Genomic DNA, 23,185 nt, shown 5'->3' with positions numbered 1-23,185 from the left:
AACCTGCCGTTCCCAAAAACAGTGTTTAACAACAAGTTTAATAAATCAGAATTCCGATTTTTTAAATTTACTTTTTGCAACTATTCGTGGGGATCCTGCGATCCGTCGCATGTGTGTGGGTCTCTTGCGGTCGCACTCACTTCACATCTGTAAAACTCGATAAGCACTCCGTCTTCAGGCCACACTAGTGGCCTACCGGGACCATCCGACAGCTGTCATTTTCAGTAGAGGATGCGGATAGGAGGGGCGTGGGATCAGCACACCGCTCTCCCGGTCGTTATGATGGTATTCTTGAGCGAAACCGCTACTATTCGGTCGAGTAGCTCCTCAATTGGCATCACGAGGCTGAGTGCACCCTGAAAAATGGCAACAGCGCATGGCGGCCTGGATGGTCACCCATCCAAGTGCCGACCACGCCCGACAGCGCTTAACTTCGGTGATCTCACGGGAACCGGTGTATCCACTGCGGCAAGACCATTGCCTAATTCTATAAAACTCGATGCTATCACGAAACTTCATAGCAGTTAACAGATGTACTGGACAAGAAGGCGTCATTTTGACATCACTCCCCAGTAAGAGTCGGGTAAAACTAGGAATGTGTAGTTGATGAACTACTGTATTTCGGGAAAGGAACTGTTCGGTACCAGCGTCCGGCCATCATGATTTAGGTCTTCCGTGATTTCCCTAAATCGCTTCAGGCCAATTCTGGGATAGTTCCTTTGAAATGGCACGGACGACTTCCTTCCCCAGCCTACCCTAGCCCTTGGGACCGATGACCTCGTTTTTTGGCCACTCCCCCCAAATCAACTAATCAACAAACTGTTCGGTGCGATCTTTCCTTCAGTGAACTCTTGTTCTTTTACCCGTCGTTTTCCCTACCTACTGGAAATTAGAATGTGCATTCACGAACTTTCCCTCCCTTCATACAGAGTACGTACGCCCCACTCCAAGGACCTAAACGACCAAAGTTCTGAACCCGTAGTAATGAACTGTACGAAATGCGTCTGATCGGAAGACCGAAGCCGTTCCATTACCTCACTTAGTTCAGTCCAGTCTCCAATTCCGATCATCCCCTCCCTTGACAGTGATTACACCTCGCTGTTGTAACACGACTCCTGTTTGGTCGCACAGGTTGGTAGCAGCTGCATGCGGCACGAAGTCTTAGGGAAAAAAAAAATTGAAATATACACACTGGATTTGTTCCCAAAGGTTATTCAGTTTTCGCAGGCAATAAAAATTTGCCTTCTAACGTGTTAATTTAAAGTTCTTACAAGTGCTCATATTTATTGATACTTTAACATGGAAAATGTAGTTCATTTGAAGTAGTTCAGCAATAAGAACTATCTCAAAAGGAATGGTTTCGTAAAAAGAACGGCTTTGTCCATGTCTAGGTGAAAGTAGTCGCTATCCGGAGGGAACGAACTGTGCTATTTTCATACAGTTCTGGCACTACACAATGTCATATGCTTACTTGTTTGCACGGTACGGCAGGACGTTCGCATCGTTAAGGCTACGGTATACACACTGGTACTGTATTGCTAGACCGTTAAAAGTTGACAGCGGCCAGACACAAAACACCCGTGGGCCGAAGTCGACCGACTTTTACCGGCTCCAGTAGATCCAGAATTAGTCAGCTCGCATTCAGGACGTTCTGAACAAGCTATACACAGAAACTGACCCGTTTTCACTGAGTGGGAAGAGCAGGACAAGCTCTACAGACGGAACAATGCCACCGTGCCGCCGCTCGGGGCGGAAGGGTTTTAGGGGCTGCAAAATCTAAAATTTTAGTACGCTTCCTGAAGGATGGATTAAACGAGACAATGAAATGATAATACGTTGGAAATATAAATCATTCATAAAATCTAGAGTCTTACTGGAAATAAACTACCGTATTGTGAAACAGATGACAAGTGAAGCGCTGGGGCTGGTCACCTTAGGTCCGTCTTTCAAATAGGAAAATTTACTAATGGCAGTGTTGTCAACTCAGTTTCTACTGTGCGTCTACAAAACACCTCAAAGGTTCCTATGTCAGCCTGAAAGTCCCTACAGAAGCGAAGAACTTTATAACATGGAAATAAAGATGAATGCCAGCATGTGACGGTCTAACAGTACCTACACAGCAACCTTGAACACATATAGCAGTATCGCTGACCAAAACGATTTGTAATAAATAAATAAATAATGCGTAACACGTGCACTGCGCGTCACATGCCATGGTCTTTTGAATCCACACATTGTGATTAACAGCGTTTACACGTAGAAAGATGCATGTCACATTCAGGGCCGGTTTCAGGCACAATTGACATAAGCCGCCGCTTGGGGTGCCAAGTTGAGAAGGGCACCAGAAGCGCCACACTTGGCAATACTTCCATAGAGGACGTATCACAATCAGGAGCGACGGCTTGGAGGGCCACGAGAGGTTCGCCCAAGTGCAAGATTTGCATACAGCGTGTATCACAATTACTAGCGAAAACTAACACCAATGAAAGTGTACGAGGGAAAATCGAGGAAGAGGGAGGCGCCAACTGATATGCCGCTAGTGTGGAAATATGTTCTCGAACCGGCCCTGAACAGACTTCTCCCCCACTCTCTCCCGCTGGATCTGCTATTAATACCAACTACATTCCTCTTGTTCTTGTCACGCTTCTCTAAATTAATTTTTTCTGCTTTGTCTGCAACTTCCTTTAAGTATTCCCTTTTCTTTCTCGGTGTGAAGCCGTAATCAGTAGATATTGATATTAAAATCATATGGAAAAAAAACCTGTCAAATTTTATTTTGGAGCTGAAACAACTGAACTGCACAGCACGAACTGTTGCTCCAGTTTCCTCGTATTCCACACTCATTGCGTTTCAAGAAATTTATTTACAATTTAACTGGTAATTTTCGCTACGATAAATGAAAGTGCTTTCAGAACTGCTCGTTTCGAACCATAAATCGTGGCCATGGCATGTGGGAAAGCAAGCCTTTTCGATATTCGACCATAGCCGTTTTGCCTTTAAGAACTACGCATACACTGAATAGGCAACAGCGATACACTTGCTTTTTCAATAAATGAAACATTTGTATGTAAGTCATTCACTGTCCTATGACCTTTCACTGCTCAGGGAACGAGAAAAACTTGAACAGATTCTGATTACGTACTCTGTGGATGACATAGCTTGACACAATTAATACTGGCGTTATAACTGTGGTGTCACCGCCAGACACCACACTTGCTAGGTGATAGCCTTTAAATAGGCCGCGGTCCGTTAGTATACGTCGGACCCGCGTGTCGCCACTATCAGTGATTGCAGACCGAGCGCCGCCACACGGCAGGTCTAGAGAGACTTCCTAGCACTCGCCCTAAGTTGTACAGCCGACTTTGCTAGCGATGGTTCACTGACAAAAGACGTCCTCATTTGCCGAGACGATAGTTAGCATAGCCTTCAGCTACGTCATTTGCTACGACCTAGCAAGGCGCCATTATCAGTTGCTATTGATCTTGTTAATCATGTACCGTCAGACCGATGTTCACCATTAATGGATTAAAGGTAAGTATTCCACCAGCTACGTCCGTTTTTTCTAAAGTCTAATTTCCTTGTCCTGTTCCAGACCTCACGCCAGCCTGCGTGAGCTAAAACGCGTGCCTTTCGGCTTCCTCTATTAAGGTGTTGGCTCTCCTGCCAACCCACAACAATAACTCAGGAGATATTTCACAGTAAACGTTTCTCTTCTGTTTCACTAATTAGTGCCCCATACATATCTCTGGTCGTAAAGATGGGTTCGTGTCAAATAGAAGTATGACTAAATGTGGCGTGGTAAGTGAAAATAAGGCATCATGGATGAATTAAAAGTTCTCCAGATCTGAAAATGCAAGCTGGGAGGGGGGGGGGGGGCGGGGGCGGAGGGACGTTCAAATTTTGGCAAGGGGCGTCATATTCCCTGCAGCTGCCCTAGGGAAGAGTAAATAAAGTAAGCACTGTTACATAAAACCATCACTCGAATTAGCAGCAATCAGAACGCGCATTCTCTTACCGTTTGAACGCCGCTGACATGTACATATTTTCACGAAATTCACTATAGATTATAGATCACGTAAAAAAGTAAAATATGACACAATATAAATATATTCTTCCCTCTACAGTCTAGATGGAACAAAATTTCTTATACATATTCTATATGATTGTGCGACAGTAAATTGTGATTCACACCCAAACCTCCAGATGTCAGACACTCAGATCGGTACCAAACGTTGTATGTCGAGACAGTATCAACCAAAACATCGATTTATTTCGTCCAGTAGAAACACGTAAATGGTAATTAAAAGTAATACTACAAATACGGAGCACAGGAAAAGCGTATCTGTGAGTGACGGTTTTGTAGATCTCGCGTGGGTGAGTTGGCAGAGCCTGAGGTTGTCGTGCCAGAAGGTCCCTCGTTAAAATCCCACTGATGACAATTTGTTTTAAGCGTGAACTGTTACATGGGAGAACATTTTCCTGACATGCAAAAGGCCTCTTCGGCGTTTGTTCAAATGGTTCAAATGGCTCTGAGCACTATGGGACTCAACATCTGAGGTCAACAGTCCCCTAGAACTTAGAACTACTTAAACCTAACTAATCTAAGGACATCACACACATCCATGCCCGATGCGGGATTCGAACCTGTGACCGTAGCGGTCGCGCGATTCCAGACTGAAGCACCTAGAACGGCTCGGTCACAACGGCCGGCTCGGCGTTTGTAGCAATGGTCTTTTGACAGTCTGCCTTCATTTCATTAGTTGAAAGAAGCAAACTTGTAGAGTACATCTGTATAGATAGGTGTGGTATTCTGTCGGACATGGCCGACAGAAGACACCTGCCGGCCGTTGTGACCGAGTGGTTCTAGGCGTTTCAGTCCGGAACCGCGCTGCTGCTACGGTCGCAGGTTCGAATCCTGCCTCGGGCATGGATGTGTGTGATGTCGTTAGTTTACTTAGGTTTAAGTAGTTCTAAGTCTAGGGAACTGATGACCTCAGATGTTAAGTCCCATAGTACTCAGAGCCAGTTGAACCAGAACAGACACCATTCGTGATGAAGCAGATAGTGCATTTGTAGTTCCACAGAAGTATAAAAAATCGGAACACTGGAATAAACAAACAATTGCATCACACGTGTGGAAATATTAGAAGTCACATAGAACACTCTCACGCATTAATACAGTAAAAAAAGAAAAAGAAGAAAAAACTCGTCTCTGGAATATGAACCCAGGGCCCTTGGTGCGACGTTCTAACGCTCTACCATTTTCCCGACGGAAGCTACACATATTAGTTACTCACAGTTATGATTTTTCTGCGCTCTATAGTTCTGGTGTCACATTTAATTAACGATTACACCCGTTCTGCTGGTCGACAGGACATAGTACGAACTACGCTGCTGCTACGGTCGCAGGTTCGAATCCTGCCTCGGGCATGGATGTGTGTGATGTCGTTAGTTTACTTAGGTTTAAGTAGTTCTAAGTCTAGGGAACTGATGACCTCAGATGTTAAGTCCCATAGTACTCAGAGCCAGTTGAACCAGAACAGACACCATTCGTGATGAAGCAGATAGTGCATTTGTAGTTCCACAGAAGTATAAAAAATCGGAACACTGGAATAAACAAACAATTGCATCACACGTGTGGAAATATTAGAAGTCACATAGAACACTCTCACGCATTAATACAGTAAAAAAAGAAAAAGAAGAAAAAACTCGTCTCTGGAATATGAACCCAGGGCCCTTGGTGCGACGTTCTAACGCTCTACCATTTTCCCGACGGAAGCTACACATATTAGTTACTCACAGTTATGATTTTTCCTCGCTCTATAGTTCTGGTGTCACATTTAATTAACGATTACACCCGTTCTGCTGGTCGACAGGACATAGTACGAACTAAATCGAAGTTTTGGTTGATGCTTTCTTAGACATACGAAGTTTGGTACCGATCTGAGTGACTGACTTCTGGAGGTTTGGGTGTCAGTGATTGGAATATCCTAATTTAAATCTTGCTTGACGATGGAAGCTGCGAACCTAACACCGCGACATTCGGTGGGAGAGAGTGGAGTAAACTTGCGTATATAAGTTAAAAACCACAGCAACACGGAAACTTGAGATATAGTACTACGGTAGACAAATCTGTTATAATGCCGCACTGGCTGAATTTAAAATTAGTGAAAGAAACATAAAACATGATCGCAAAAGCAACATAAGGAAAGCTAGGACATCGCTAAAATTAATTTAAACGAATTCTGATTGTCTGCTTCCTTAGGGACCTACGTCATTTTGTACGAGGACGTATCAACAAAATATTTTCTGGCAAGCTTCATTAAAAAAAATAGAACAAAAAATCTGTCAATACTGTATGCAAGGCAGTAGTACTGTAAAGTAGGCCACAGTGCAACTTTTGTACTAGTTTGTGATACGCAAAGAACAGTAGAACTCTGCGATTGTGTTGTAACGGGCTCGCTATACGTACAAAATTTTATGTCAGTGATCAATTATTTCCAGTGATGCAAAATTATGTGCTCACACTCATAACCACTATTACTGCTAACGGCGATTTTCCCACAAAAAATTGTTCAGTAATGTTCATGGCCCGTGACAGCGCTGGGTGGTAGCATGCTGAGCTATACGGATAAACTCTCTGCATTTATGCACAAATGTTATGTTCTCAGCTAACAATTGGTTCCGTTCCATATGCAATACTATTTAACTAATTTCTTCGAAAGGACAAGATATCTCGTTAGACGATGGGAAGTTGTCGAAAAAAATGAAGTCATAAAGACTGAGCAGTAGGTCATTCTAAGAAGGAAGAGCGAATTAATCGGCTGTTGCGTTGTCGGCGGAAGTGATAAAACTTAATCGAAAATAAAAGGTCAGCCTGGGTTGGCGCACGATGATTTGAGCACAGCTTTTCCTGCACAAGAGTCCACCACGTTTGATACTGGTTCCTAAGTAATTGTGTAATATACACGTATTTTGTTATTCCGGCAAGAGCGATTTCGTTTACGGGTTGAGTGAATCTCCCTATCCCGCTTGAACAATCAAGGATCTGTTCTAATATAGATTCACCTTGTTCACGGACTTTACCTGTGATTACGTTTCATTTAAGCTGCCGGTCCCTCTCATGTACACATCAAAACTAAATAACTGCAGAATGCAGTCATAAAAATAACGCACATCGTCCACACATCACTGTATATGTATGGGGCAGACATAAAAAATGTGTTGCTCTCTTGCCAGCAACGTAAGAGACGTAAATTATATATATTTCTTACTGGCAATAATGAATTTGCCAGTAGTGTAATTAAAACCTCAATTGCATACCAAAGCCTTAATTAAATTGTGGGTGTACTAAACATGGACATTGTAATTTGAGCTGTTGCGTATCATGAAATAACTGTTATTCTCTCTAAGCACAGCAAAATATTTTTGTGGCATGCGGAGGTTTAAATTGTTCTTTCATTTCACTGCCATAAGTCACACTTTGGCCACTCGTTATTACTTTCCAGTGCAGAAAGAAACATCGAAATCGCGGCCTCACTACGAGCGAATGTATCGAACGCTCGACTCTCGTGATGTTGAGAAGAGACGATAAAGACGAACGCATTGAAAATAGAGTCATTAAAAACGAGAGGTTAACAGCAGTTTTTCACTCACAAGAATTTATTAAAGAAATAAATAAGATCACTTACGTTACTCATCAGGTATAGTGTAGTCATGCACAATACCATTTCTAGTGCAGGCACCATTCCTTTTTCCTCTGTGCTCGGGATACACTTTTAACACATCTTTTAGGAAACTTAGAAGAGGCTCACAGGATAGAGACTTACCAGATAGCCTCATATTGTGAAAATATAAAAAGTGAAGCATTTACTATAATGCGACGTTCCGTTGACAAAGCAGAAAACAAGATCCGTATTTCTCCCTTCGAGAGTCGAGCGTTCGATATATATCGCTCGTAGTGAGGCCGGGATTTCGATGTGCATCGTTTCTTGGAAATTATCTATTTTTCGGTCCTGCACAAGCAACTACATTTACAAACGAGATTTTTTAAAAAACAGGATATCATTTTTTGAATAAAAATTCGTCCATGGGATAGAAGAAGTTGATCAGAGGATTAGATTTAAAACTGTAGGAAAGATTTAAAACCACTCAACGTACGAAGAAAGAGAGAAATATCTAGAGAGAGAGAGAGAGAGAGAGAGAGACAGAGAGAGAGAGGAGTACAACGTGAAGCTACATGAATACACGCTTGGAAGATCAGATAAACGAAACGAAAATCACCCATACGGTCTGACAAACTACATTCAAATTATCTACTTGCTCGAATATTGACAACTTATCGCATTCCTTTAATATTTCAGACAAGTCAAGGTGTGCTATGTGAGGAAATCAGAGATAGAAACCAATTTCCGTACGCTTCTAGCTAGTCAACAGAGTGGATTTAATGTAAACGTAAATATCATCTATCAGAAAGGAAAACAAAGAACGTCAGGTTGCTAGACGAAAAATTATTAATCAAAAAGCAAACGTTTCCAGAAAAAAGTGTTATAAAACGAAGTTACCGACAATGACTTAAAAAATCGACTAAACACGTGCCGCGTTGCAACGAACGTCATTGCTTCACGTCAACTACAGGTATGACATTATGAATCACAGCATTACATAAGAAAGATGGTAAATTTGAATGAATTTCTACTCTCAGATGTTGTGCGTTCTTCATCTGAGCTGGTTTACCAATTCCTACTTTCAAACTTAATTCCAAAGTGAATATCTTTTGATTACATTTCCAATGTTCATCGATAATGAGCTCATCGCGTATATTTTTGATGTGCTTTCCTCAACTATCTGTCAAGAAAGACAACTTCATGCCTACTACTAGTTAGTCAATGATAATCAATCTGTGCTGGGATTTCGCTTAATGAAAGGACTTATGAATTGCTAAATACAGTGCTGTTACGGATCACGTGCATAAATGGACCATTCTCCCTGGTCTGTGATCATAACCAAAAATTCATATTCCTCTTGCTGACTTCGCTAACACACAATCTCACGTAAAATCTATTTCAGGCTACACCACAGACTCGTCACAACTAGGATTTCCATTTTTTTTTTAATTTTGGTGGAGTGGGAGGGAGGAGGGGGAGGTCTGTCACCTCGAGTCCAAAGTTTATTTCCCTTAAAACCGAAGATAATAAAAACACGAGACAAAAGAAATTCAAATGGTGCAATTATAACTCACCAACGAACGAAGTTTTGTTGCTTCAAAGTGTTTCAGAAATCGTGATATTGCCAAAAATCTACCAATATTGTCTGCACGAACGTTGCTTATTACAGTAATTAAACTAAAAAACAGTTCTCATTTAAGCTAAAGCGTTAAGTTGCTACGCCTGTGATGGGTGTATTCCAGTCTTTTCGACTGTTTGGCGTGAGCAAGAAAGTGAGCATTTTAAAAACTGCATTAACATTTATAACGTTCCTGTTTACTCCGACGGGTATTTAGAGTTGAAATCAGTTGACGAATTTTTTATTCTTTACTAGTGTGTTAATGAGTTATTGTTACTCAGAAACGTTTTGCTTAAATCCAACTGATGCGATCGGTAAAGATTTAACTGTATGCCGGCTAGTTCACTGTAAATTACATTTTAGCGTACGTGTCAGTCACAGTCACTTTAAATGCTTTTATTTATTTCGCAGTTTATGCCAGCAATTATCTCCACGTGACATTAAGTAATAGCGTAATCCCAAGTGCAGAACTAGCAATTTAAAAAGGTAAAAAGGTACTCCCGACAAGTATATGAATGAAATCCTTCTTGCCTGATACAGACCATCCAGTTAACTTTCGCCTGCTTCGTCTTTTACGCAGATTTAATTATTAGAACACAGCACGATTTCAGATTTCCGAACACTACAATAACAAAAGACCGACTGACAGAGGAAACAAGAGAAGACAAGAACCTAAGATAATGTTCCTTGTTTCGTGCTTCATTTGTCGTTTTCACCTTTTGGGCTGTTGGGTGCCTGCATTTCCTGCTATCAATAACTGTAATTTATGTTCCAGAACTCGTAAAGCACAGAATATGATTCGTGTGCATCTGCAAATTAACTATTAAAGTAAATATATCTCAGTTAAAAAAAGAGCTTCAGCGTAGAATAATTCATAAACTGGTTGTTGTCTGTTGGGCAGGTTATGACTTATGTCAAATTAGGTATAGCGCACTATATTTTATTGTGTGCCAAGAGAAAACAAGGAAAAATTAAGACTGCAACACATGGAGAAGGGGAGCTAGGATTTCATGTTATGTCGATACCTGTCATGGAAATGGCGTTCTAACACACTTTAAATTCCCCTGAAATGATCCAGGTAAACCAAGGAATGCGTAAATCAGGAGTGGTGGATCAGATTGTGAACACCACTCACCCTGAAATCGAATACAGTACTTAGTCGAAACAGATGCTTTTTAGAGTCACCAATCTGCAGGTTGATGCAACTCTTTGCCTTCTTCCAAATAATAATAATAATAATAATAATAATAATAATAATAAGGAAATGTACATGTGGATACCATATTATTTACTGTGCACGCGAATTAACTGTTGCAGCTGCATTAACTTGAATGCAAAAACAAAGTAATTAACTGTTAAGAGATACAGTTCGAGGGCGGAGTATTCAGATTTCACACGAGCGTAACGATAATACATTGTCAGCTTATTTAAAGCTCGTTCGAAGAAGTTCCCTCGCCTTCCAAGTGTACATATTGAGTTTACAATATTGTATGATTAGTACTGATACGTTGCTATCAGGAGATTTTAATTTTATTGATGAATTCACAAACAATATTTCTCCATTTTTTCATAACGTTTGTTTTGCGAGGCCTTGCTTACTCGCTCGTGCTGGTCACGTAACGGATTTGTTATTCCGTGTTTACCGCTTTCATTCAATACATGCGGAAGCACACATTGCGCGAATCGCAGTTAGTCGTATTGCGGTAATCAGCGGTTTCAAAGTTTTATCTACTTTTTCATATTGTGACTCTTTTTAATTTCCGTGCTTGCAAAGTTGGCGAGTGAAATTTTGCGCTCTCGCGGTGAAATAAAATAAAACAAAATGTGTGTATAATAGCTATAATGCCAATAACGAACCTTCCACTACAAGCGACGTGTCTGATGCTGCTCTGTAGAGACTGAAGTCTAGCTCTCCTCTGCTACCAATAGCAGAACTACTTCTGAGGGACAGTTTCAAAATCAATGACATTTGGAGAGGACACTCGGAAGCCCTGAAACCGGCCCAAGACCCATCCATTATCGATCACACTTCATTTCTACCAGAAAGGGGACTGCGTTGCCACGTATAGGAAATCCACAATAGAATTACCACGTCAAATTGCATGCGACTGCGAAGCTCGTCACACTGTTCACCACACTGTTACCGAATGCCTCCTTAAAACATATCCACGAAAAAAACATGATTTGTCTGAAACTTCAAACTCTGTATTGGACTGGGTTAATGATCTCAACTTTAAAATTTAATTTAAATATAGACTGATCGTATGTGCTGTTTAATCCTTGAGATTATACTGTGAAATTTTATACCTTATTTTATACATGTTACTTTTGTGCATTACCGTATTTTACGGACTATAACACGCTACGGACTATAAGACGCACCCTAATTTTTAAGCATTTATTTTTAATTTACCATTTTTATTATCAGTTTGTAAAGCCACTCTAAAAAAATTATTAGTTTATAAAACCGAACTGACCTTTAAAGCCGGCCAAGTGGCCGTGAGGTTCTAGGCGCTGCAGTCTGGAACCGCGAGACCGCTACGGTCGCAGGTTCGAATCCTGCCTCGGGCATGGATGTGTGTGATGTCCTTAGGTTAGTTAGGTTTAACTAGTTCTAAGTTCTAGGGGACTAATGACCTCAGAAGTTGAGTCCCATAGTGCTCAGAGCCATTTGAACCATTTGACCTTTAAAATACCTGAAAATCGTCATATGAACTTTCTTGTTCTTCTTTTTATTCTTCTTCTTCATCTTCCTCATCGATGCGCTCTTCACATATAAGGCGGTCTTCACTGCCATCGAGAACGTTACTGTACCACAATTGATTTATCCGTGGACATAATTGTTTCATTGTAGGTCGTTTTAGAGCTCCCTTCAGCGTGAATTCGTGATGGGTTTCATCCATCATCCATTTGTTCCACTCCTCTCTCAAATGCTCTTTTAACGGTTTATTTATCGAGAGGTCAAGAGGTTGCAATTGTGAAGTAAAACTTCCCGAAGTTACAGCAAGCTCTCTATTTCTGTCTAATTTCTCTTTCCCAGAAATTTTCAAATGACTACTAGCCTGATCTAGCACAAGAAGAGAACTCTTCTACAACAAAGCACCTTTCCTTTCCTCCCACACTCTGTTATCCATAACTTCGTACCAGCCTCGTCCATCCTGCCCCTCTCATGAAATGAATCGTTCAAATGGCTCTGAGCACTATGGGAGTTAACAGCTCTGGTCATCAGTCCCCTAGAACTTAGAACTACTTGAACCTAACTATCCTAAGGACAGCACACAACACCCAGTCATCACGAGGCAGAGAAAATCCCTGACCCCGCCGGGAATCGAACCCGGGAACCCGGGCGTGGGAAGCGAGAACGCTACCGCACGACCTCGAGCTGCGGACTGCCCCTCTCATGAACGTGAACAATAACCGGCGGCATTTGAGAAGGTTTTGGCATTGTTTTGAGCTTGAAAATGATCGCTGGTTTAAGTTTAGCACCGCCAGTACAACATGAAAGGACAACAATGTACTGCATTTTTTCATGTCCACTTGTTTTTATAGTTACACTACTGGCCATTAAAATTGCTTCACCACGAAGATGACGTGGTACAGGCGCGAAATTTAACCGACAGGAAGAAGATGTTGTGATATGCGAATGATTAGTTTTCAAAACATTCAAACAAGGTTGGCGCCGGTGGCAACACCTACAACGTGCTGACATGAGGGAAGTTGCCAACCGATTTCTCATACACAAACAGCAGTTGATCGGCGTTGCCTGGTGAAACGTTGTTGTGATGCCTCGTGTAAGGAGAAGAAATGCGTAGCATCACGCTTCCGACTTTGATAAAGGTAGGATTGTAGTCTGATTGCGGTTTATCGTATCGCGACATTGCTGCTCGAGATGCTATGGCTGTTAGCAGAATATGGAATCGGTGAGTTCATGAGGGTAATACGGAACGCCGTGCTGGACACCAACGACCTCGTATCACTAACAGTCGAGATGACAGGCATCTTATCCGCATGGCTGTAACGGATCGTGCAGCCACGACTCGATCCATGAGTCAACAGATGGGGACGTTTGCAGGACAACAACCATCTGCACGAACAGTTCGACGACGTTTGCAGCAGCATGGACTATCAACTCGAAGACCATGGCTGTGGTTACCCTTGACGCTGCATCACAGACAGAAGCACCTGCGATGGTGTACTCAACGACGAGCCTGGGTGCACGAATGGCAAAATGTCATTTTTTTTTTTTCAGATGAATCCAGGTTCTGTTTACAGCATCATGATGGTTGCATCCGTGTTTGGCGACATCGCGGTGAACGCACATTGGAGGCGCATATACATCACCATACTGGCGTATCCCCCGGCGTGATGGTATGGGGTGCCATTGGTTACACGTCTCGCATTGACGGCACTTTGAACAGTGGACGTTACATTTCAGATGTGTTACGACCCGTGGCTCTACTCTGCATTTGATCCCTGCGAAACCCTACAATTCAGCAGGATAATGCACGACCGCATGTTGCAGGTCCTGTACGGGTCTTTCTGGATACAGAAAATGTTCGACTGCTGCCCTGGCCAGCACATTCTCCAGATCTCTCACCAACTGAAAACGTCTGGTCAATGGTGACCGAGCAACTGGCTCGTCCCAATACGCCAGTCACTACTCTTGATGAACTCTGGTATCGTGTTGAAGTTGCATGGGCAGCTGTACCTGTACACGCCATCCAAGTTCTGTTTGACACAATGCCCAGGCGTATCGAGGCCGTTATTACGGCCAAAGGTGGTTGTTCTAGGTACTGATTTCTCAAGATCCATGTACCCAAATGGCGTGAAAATGTAATCACATGTCAGTCCTAGTATATTTGTCCAATGAATACCTGTTTATCATTTGCATTTCTTCTTGGTGTAGCAATTTTAATGGCCAGTAGTGTACATTTGTAGCAGCTTTCATGGTAACTTCTGTTATTCGGCACATCAAATGTCACAGGAGCTTCATCCATATTCACTATTTGGCTTAGTTCCACACTGGTTTTCTTTCTATGATGAATAATAAAGGGATGAAAAGATATTTTCTCTTCATACTCTTGTGGTTGTGGTATTTTCTGAGATATTTTGGTTTTGGTTCACATGCTACGAGTCTGCCTGCGGTGCGAGTCATTGTCTGTCTCTTTGTTGGCGCGCATCGTTATTGGGATTAGGAGGCCTAACTTCAACAAATTCACCTTGCCGAGAGGGCCCAGCCCTGTTAGAATCCCGCCAGTTCTGATGAAATTCACGTCTGTCGTTACGATTATATCGTCTGTCGTCATGTCGGTAGTTCCTGTAGTTTCTTTCTGAGACGAACACTGTTACATTTCAGAATAATAAGTTAGGAACTACAAGCAGCAGTAGAAGGGGGAAGGCCAGAATACCTAAAACAGACTGGCTGAAGTATACAGGGCTATTACAAATGATTGAAGCGATTTCATAAATTCACTGTAGCTCCATTCATTGACATATGGTCACGACACACTACAGATACGTAGAAAAACTGAAGAAAATTTTACCATTCCTTACCGACTATACCACATGATAACTGCGTTGAAGTTGAAACTCTGCGTACTAGGAAGAGTAAAGGATTGCACCACATTTCACACGTAAACCGTTTATTGAGAGATAATCTGCTTTTTAATTTAGTCTTTGCTATAAAATTTTTCACTTCATGTTACTAGTACTCTTTGTCACATTTAGAAACTGTTAACATGTAACACTGTTTTGAAGTTAAATATCCAGTCAAGAACCAAGAGAACTTATTTAAACAGAAATTGCGAATGCATTGTCATTGCGAACAGACGACACAGTGTTATTGTGTGTGTACATTCTTGCTTGTTAGTTGCACGATTACGTAACGACTATAAGGCTTACATACGTAGAACATATACTGGTACTGCTAATGAGATTTTAATGCAACATTTTGGTTTACTTGAAAATACATTCTGGATTTAAAGTACTTTCTGTGAGATACCAGATGACACAGTGGTCAGTTTATGTGACAGCTACACGATTTTATCACGACACTACTAACGAGTGACAATTTACAATGTTGCTTTTGCGGTGTTTCTGTTTTATATCTGCACAGTTTTTCTGAATTACTCTGGAAAGTAAAACATGTTTTAGTAGTAACTTTTGTGGTATAGCTACAACGAGACAGCCTTTTCCGTGGCACAACAATACGTTACATTATAGTACTTTCTTGATCACTGTAAGGTACGTAATAACTAAGATATCTATACGCAAAGCATTTCACTTTCGTTTATGATGAGGTAAGTACATTGAATTCAGCAGAACTTTGCTTACAGAGGACGATAACTACGACACTTCCACAGAGATTATCTTACAACAAGACGCACAGTTTAGCGCTACAGTACATATATTTGAGTGATTAATTTTGTACTTAAAACATTTATTTGTAAAGATTTTTGAATTACAAAGATACAAAGGTTTTCCGTGATACATTTCATTCCATTGCTGTAATCTGTAACACCTGAGGGTATAATTACATTAATCCTCAGGGGGGGTACACGCCTACTTTGTGTACCATGTGTGTGGCAAGCACAAGGAACCCTAGCTAATATGGTATTTGCTTATACAACTTTACACATTGGTACCATATTTCTCTAACACAGAATTACACAGCTATCTGATAATTTAACTGAGAGAGACAAATATTTATTTTACTACATCAGTGACAGATGTTTACGTAATTCCACAGTTGGATAACTTCACACTTACGAAATTGTATTTTGTCTGTACTTTGTGAACTGTTCATATTTTTTCGGAACCACTGTGATACTATGAGAGCTGTGAATGATGTATTTGGTATGGGATCATGATTTTAAAGTACGTTTGAGGTAGAAGACACTATTGAAATGAGCAGAGAATTTTTTTTAGGTTTTGAAATTATTGGAGGAAGCTACGACGATTTTGAGAATTAACTGAGATGTTATGATATTACGACGACGATATGTATTATGCTGTTGAGGTATGTTTATGATCAATAAGATGATCATACCGTATATGAGGAATTTGATTATGCTACGTATTTGTTATGATGAAATATTGAAGAAGTGTCGACAAATATGTATATGTATAATAAGGTAAGGAATAATGAGTAGTGGTAGGGACTCTGATTTGTGGAAAAGGATGTTGGAAACCAAGAATCGTACTTTAGAATTATGAAATGTGTGTACATGTGTGAATGTATCACAATGCCACTGAAAATTTTTTGGACACTGTTGTATTTATAGGATTTTGTTTCTACACATTTGTAACGCAAATTCTCGACCTGTGAAATTTTTTTATATGAGACTGCCACTGTAGCGGAAACTGCTGTCATAAATATTTCAGTAGGAAAGTGAAGCGAACTTCACGTAATGCGTGGTGGGCACCCAGCTGCGCGATAGTCGCCTGGGAAAAAGCCATTAGTGTGTGCCTTTCAGAGGCACAGGTGGAGAAAAAAAAAAAGAGGCCATTATCCTCGCTATTGGCATTCCTTTGTAGAAAGCATCGCAAATACGACACGCTCAAACTTGAAAACATATGATTATACTGTGGAGCTCTTAATTTATATTTACTAAAATGCCTAATGAAATGATGAGAAACATTTCACGGCTATTGTCTTGCTAGTTGAGAGAAGTGCCATATGGCTTGCTTTATGTATTTATTTACTCATTTTGTTTAATGTCTAGTTTCTAGCTGCACTGCAGCATTGTGCACCTGCACACTCGCAACAGATGGCTGCTGGCCGTCTCTACAAGGACTGCACTGGGTCTGCACCTTTGATGACTCACCAATACCATACTCTCTACCAGAACTACAGTGGGTCTGCTTTGTGATGACCTACCTACCAATATTCTTCAAAACTTCGACTGACTCTGCTGTGGGTTTGCTCTGTTGTGGCCCATTACCTGTCTGCATGTCGAGAGTCAGCACTGTCTTTCCGTTGGAAGGACAACACTACTTCTTCAAGACTGCATGGAAATCCACTACTTCCGTGTGCATTTTCTTTTACTGCTCAGACTTTGAGAAAAACACTGCAATTTTACTGTGATGAATGATCAGGACTATCTTTATGATGTACTGTGAGAAAATTTTAGCTTTTGACCAACATTGTATCGATAAGTGTGTGCATTTGATATCTTTGTTATTGTAATTATGAAAAATTTTATCAAATCATTATTGGCCACTGCCCAAAACAATTTGTAAAATTTTTTGTGGGGTGCATGGGGGCTATGTAAGTAGGCTGTTCAGGTTTTTATATTGGTAACGCCACGTAGCGCTCTGTATGAAAATCACTGGCTGTGCTGTGTGCAGTCTGTGGCTAGTTTGCATTGTTGTCTGCCATTGTAGTGTTGCCCAGCTGGATGTTAACAGCGCATAGCGTTGCGCAGTTGGAGGTGAGCCGCCAGCAGTGGTGGATGTGGGGAGAGAAATGGCGGAGTTTTGAAATTTGTAAGACTGGATGTCATGAACTGCTATGTATATTATGATTTTTCAACACTATTAAGGTAAATACATTGTTTGTTCTGTATTAAAATCTTTCATTTGCTAACTATGCCTATCAGTAGTTAGTGCCTTCCGTAGTTTGAATCTTTTATTTAGCTGGCAGTAGTGGCGCTCGCTGTATTGCAGTACTTCGAGTAACGAAGATTTTTGTGAGGTAAGTGATTTGTGAAAGGTATAGGTTAATGTTAGTCAGGGCCATTCTTTTGTAGGGATTTTTGAAAGATTGCGTTGCGCTAAAAATATTGTGTGTCAGTTTAAGCACAGTCATGTATAATTTTTCTAAGGGGACGTTTCAGTGCCTAATACTAATACTAATAATAATAATAACTGCTAATAATATTAATAACAATAGATATAGATTGACCGAAAAAATCGCAAGACCAAGAAACAATTAATGTAGAGTAATAAAATGTCAGGTATATATTTGTCTACGTAATATACTTACGTGATTAACATTGCAAGATCACAGGTTGATGTACGCGCGAGATAACACATTAATGCTAGTGCATTAATAACTGGTGTAACAGCCAGAATGTTGCATACAGGAATGCAAACGTGCATGGACTGTGTTGTACACAGTGCCAGATATCAGTTTGTGGGATGAAAACCCATACCTGTTGCACTTGGTCAGTCAATACAAGGACGGTCAGTGCTCTCTGAGGATAACGTTGGAGTTGTCGTCTGATGGTGTCCCATATCTGTTCGATTGCAGACATACCTGGTAATCGAGCAGGCCAAGCCAACATGTCGAAACTATGTAGAGCATATTCGATTACAACACTGATATGTGGGTGAGCGCTATCCTGTTGGACAACACCCCTTGAATACTGTTCATGAATGGCAGCACCACAGGTCGAACCAGACTGACGTACAAATTTTCAGTCAGTGTCCGTGCGATATCCACAAGAGTGCTTCTGCTGTCATCCGAAATCGCACCCCAGACCACAACGTCAGGTGTGAGTCCAGCAAGCAGACAGGCTGGTTGGAGGCCCTCAACTATCCTCCTTCTAACCAACATATGGCTGTCACTGGCACGGAGACAGAACCAACTTTCAACAAAAACACAACGGACCTCCACCCTGCCCTCCAATGAGCTCTCGCTTGAAGCCACTGAAGTCGCAAATGGCGGTGGTTTGGGGTCAGTGGAACGCGCACTGTATTACGTCTGGGCGGAGCTGTCCTTTAAGTAACCGATTTGTAACAGTTCATTGTGTCACAGAGATGTCAAGTGCCGCTCAGATTGCTGCTGCAGATGCAGTTCGATGCGCCAGAGCCATACGCCTAACATGATGGTCTTCCTTCTGTGTAGTGCCACGTAGCCGTCCGGAACCCGGTCTTCTTGCGACTGTACATTCTCGTGACCACCGCTGCCAGCACTCAAGTACAGTGGCTACAATCCTGCCAAGTCTTTCTTTAATGTCGCAGACGGAACATCTAGCTTCTCATAGCCCAGTTACACGACCTCTTTCAAATTCAGTGATGCGTTGATAATGACGTCTTTGTCGCCTTAAAGGCACCAAGTCCAATCTCAAAGGTAATTAATGCTCATCACCATTACACTGTGTATTTAAGCAAACCTAATTTGCTTCCTCATGCTGGCGCTATTAGCGCCACTCTTATGCGACTGTCGCGAAATTGGAATAGACATCATCTTTCGTATGTAGAAACACGACTATCAACTTTCGTTTATGTCGCTTATATCTTGGTGCTGTGATTCTTTTCCATCAGTGGTGTTCATGAATATATGGAACTGAAAAAAAATGTCGGTCTTATCAACAGTGTTAAGTACAGGGTGTTTCAAAAATGACCGGTATATTTGAAACGGCAATAAAAACTAAACGAGCAGCGATAGAAATACACCGTTTGTTGCAATATGCTTGGGACAACAGTACATTTTCAGGCAGACAAACTTTCGAAATTACAGTAGTTACAATTTTCAACAACAGATGGCGCTGCGGTCTGGGAAACTCTATAGTACGATATTTTCCACATATCCACCATGCGTAGCAATAATATGGCGTAGTCTCTGAATGAAATTACCCGAAACCTTTGACAACGTGTCTGGCGGAATGGCTTCACACTCAGATGAGATGTACTGCTTCAGCTGTTCAATTGTTTCTGGATTCTGGCGGTACACCTGGTCTTTCAAGTGTCCCCACAGAAAGAAGTCACAGGGGTTCATGTCTGGCGAATAGGGAGGCCAATCCACGCCGCCTCCTGTATGTTTCGAATAGCCCAAAGCAATCACACGATCATCGAAATATTCATTCAGGAAATTAAAGACGTCGGCCGTGCGATGTGGCCGGGCACCATCTTGCATAAACCACGAGGCGTTCACAGTGTCGTCTTAGGCAGTTTGTACCGCCACAAATTCACGAAGAATGTCCAGATAGCGTGATGCAGTAATCGTTTCGGATCTGAAAAATGGGCCAATGATTCCTTTGGAAGAAATGGCGGCCCAGACCAGTACTTTTTGAGGATGCAGGGACGATGGGACTGCAACATGGGGCTTTTCGGTTCCCCATATGCGCCAGATCTGTTTATTGACGAAGCCGTCCAGGTAAAAATAAGCTTCGTCAGTAAACCAAATGCTGCTCACATGCATATCGCCGTCATCAATCCTGTGCACTATATCGTTAGCGAATGTCTCTCGTGCAGCAATGGTAGCGGCGCTGAGGGGTTGCCGCGTTTGAATTTTGTATGGATAGAGGTGTAAACTCTGACGCATGAGACGATACGTGGACGTTGGCGTCATTTGGACCGCAGCTGCAACACGGCGAACGGAAACCCGAGGGCGCTGTTGGATCACCTGCTGCACTAGCTGTGCATTGCCCTCTGTGGTTGTCATACGTGGTCGCCCTACCTTTCCAGCACGTTCATCCATCACGTTCCCAGTCCGTTGAAATTTTTCAAACAGATCCTTTATTGTATCGCTTTTCGGTCCTTTGGTTACATTAAACCTCCGTTGAAAACTTCGTCGTGTTGCAACAACACTGTGTTCTACATGGTGGAATTCCAACACCAGAAAAATCCTCTGTTCTAAGGAATAAACCATGTTGTCTACAGCACACTTGCACGTTGTGAACAGCACACGCTTACAGCAGAAAGACGACGTACAGAATGGCTCACCCACAGACTGCGTTGTCTTCTATATCTTTCACATCACTTGCAGCGCCATCTGTTGTTGAAAATTGTAACTACTGTAATTTCGAAAGTTTGTCCGCCTGAAAATGTACTGTTGTCCCAAGCATATTGCAACAAACGGTGTATTTCTATCGCTGCTCGTTTAGTTTTTATTGCCGTTTCAAATATACCGGTCAATTTTGAAACACCTTGTAATTTCCTCGTTACATCCTTGTTCAATGTGAGCAACGCCATCTAACATAAACTGATGCCAGCACTACTGAAGGTATCAAATGTAGAGGGGGGCGGGGGGAGTTGGCTGGTCAGAAAAAAAGCGAGAACAGTATGGTAAGGTTAGCAGATGAGATGTAAGGAGGAAAACAGTAACAGAAAACGATGAGAAAAATGTGGCTGCATTTGACTATGTAACTGAGATACTGGTTAGATGTTGGAAAGAAGGGTAACAGCTGGAAATGTCAGGCGGAAAGCTACGAAAAGGATGATAAATCTTTAATCTCCTCTTGAGAACAGAGTGGTTCTGGATAAGACCTAGGTTACGGGGCAGCTTGTTATCCAGTCGTATTGCTGAAATAGGGGCAGATTTTGAAAATATTCTCGTGTATAAGGGGGCGACTATCCTAACAGCATAGGAAAGACTGGTATGATCAAACAGCCGAATCATACACATATAAACTTAGGTTACGTAATCACTCGTGATTAGCTCGAATCGTCAGTAGTTTTCGCTATTTGTGTTGCACCATATCACAGAAGTAAAGTTTTGGCAGGACTAAATACTGGACTAATTTTTGTTTTGTTTGAGGTGAAACGTATTTCTAAATACTTAGATTGTTTGTAGGCAAGAGATGGATTTATTTTCTGGATGCTGTAACAATTTTTTCCTCCCAATTCAGATGCTCACGTAAGGTTATGCCGAGATATTTTAGAGTTGTTGATAGGGAAATTGGGTACAGTAAAGGAGTGACTTCTTGGGGTTTAATTTTTAGACCAAGGTTTTGTTCCCATCGTCATTCATACCTGATACGGCAGCAGCAGTGTGCATAGAGTCTGGGCTTAGGCACAGTTGGATGTCATAAGTACGTAAGTGGTAGTTACAAGAATGTAGCACAGATAATGTATTATACATACACGGAGAGAAAATCAAGAGCCCAAAGACTCATTCTTGTGGGGCTCCTAAGAGCAGATGTTTCCACGACGACTTCTCTGACTCACAGACAAGTAGTTAATGCCTGTTTCTGAGATAGCCTTCGAAACCGAATACTCTAGTGTTTGAGAAATTCAAATGTTTCATTTCCGTAACTTATATGCCGCAATCAACAGTACGACAAGCCTTAGTGAAATGTTTTCTTCTTGTAGTAGGGTCCTACAGCTGTCGCCGCACACAACATCTCTACCGCCAAACCTTCTTCATCATCGCCTATTCTTCTTCTTCTCTTCGTCGCTTCTTGGGTACTCCTTAGCGATCCTTTTCGTGTTCGTCCTCTTTTCCTTCCTCCAGGAGGTTGCCATGAAACTGCTCTCATTCGCCATGGGTCGTTTTCCATTAACATGATCTCCCTTCTATTCTATCCTTAATACTGTTGTGGGTCTGTGTCCTTTCTCTTATTTCCTCACTTCATATGCGGTCAAGTCAGGAAACTCTACATTTTCTTCTCGAGTGGTCCATTTGTAAAGCTCTAAGTCTGTTTTTATTTCTCTCTGTGAGCTCCAAACACTCACTCCTATAACTTATTGGTTCCACGATGAAATCAAGGGGCGTTAAAATGGTCGCTTCACCCCTTCCCAACGCGTGCTTCATGTCATTATTCACTTTGATTACTGCAATTTTCTACTACGGTGTTTTAGAAAGCCTGGCTGATATTTATCATGATGTTATAATTTGTAAGGCAATCCGTCAGCTGTTCACGAACAATATAGTCCAAGGCTTTGGATACTGTGGATAATATCCTGATCGGCCAATAGAGAATACCCACAGGAGAGTAGTGCATTTCGTTACAGTTTCATTTGAAGGGCTTATTTCAATAGTGGTACAAGTCCATTACCTCCAATTTTCTACCTATAACGCTTTTGCAATTAATGATCCAAACAAAAAGAAAGGCAGGCTCATCTCTAGCAAGAAGCCATATGCTTGAATATTTCTGGTATCTCAACCGCAGATTTTTTAAGGCTCATTTAACTTTAGGACTCTGTATCTCACAATGAACAAAAATGGACTTGA

At 41.6% G+C, this 23,185-nt stretch overlaps 1 pseudogene; it reads right to left on the bottom strand.

Moving 5' to 3' along the window:
* Positions 1–364: 364 nt before the first annotated feature.
* LOC124778771 lies at positions 365–482 on the bottom strand (annotated as a pseudogene).
* Positions 483–23,185: the final 22,703 nt, after the last annotated feature.

Source organism: Schistocerca piceifrons, chromosome 2, assembly GCF_021461385.2.
Source record: "Schistocerca piceifrons isolate TAMUIC-IGC-003096 chromosome 2, iqSchPice1.1, whole genome shotgun sequence".
Classification (NCBI taxonomy): Eukaryota; Metazoa; Arthropoda; class Insecta; order Orthoptera; family Acrididae; genus Schistocerca; species Schistocerca piceifrons.
This window is presented reverse-complemented; position numbering and strand designations above follow the sequence as displayed.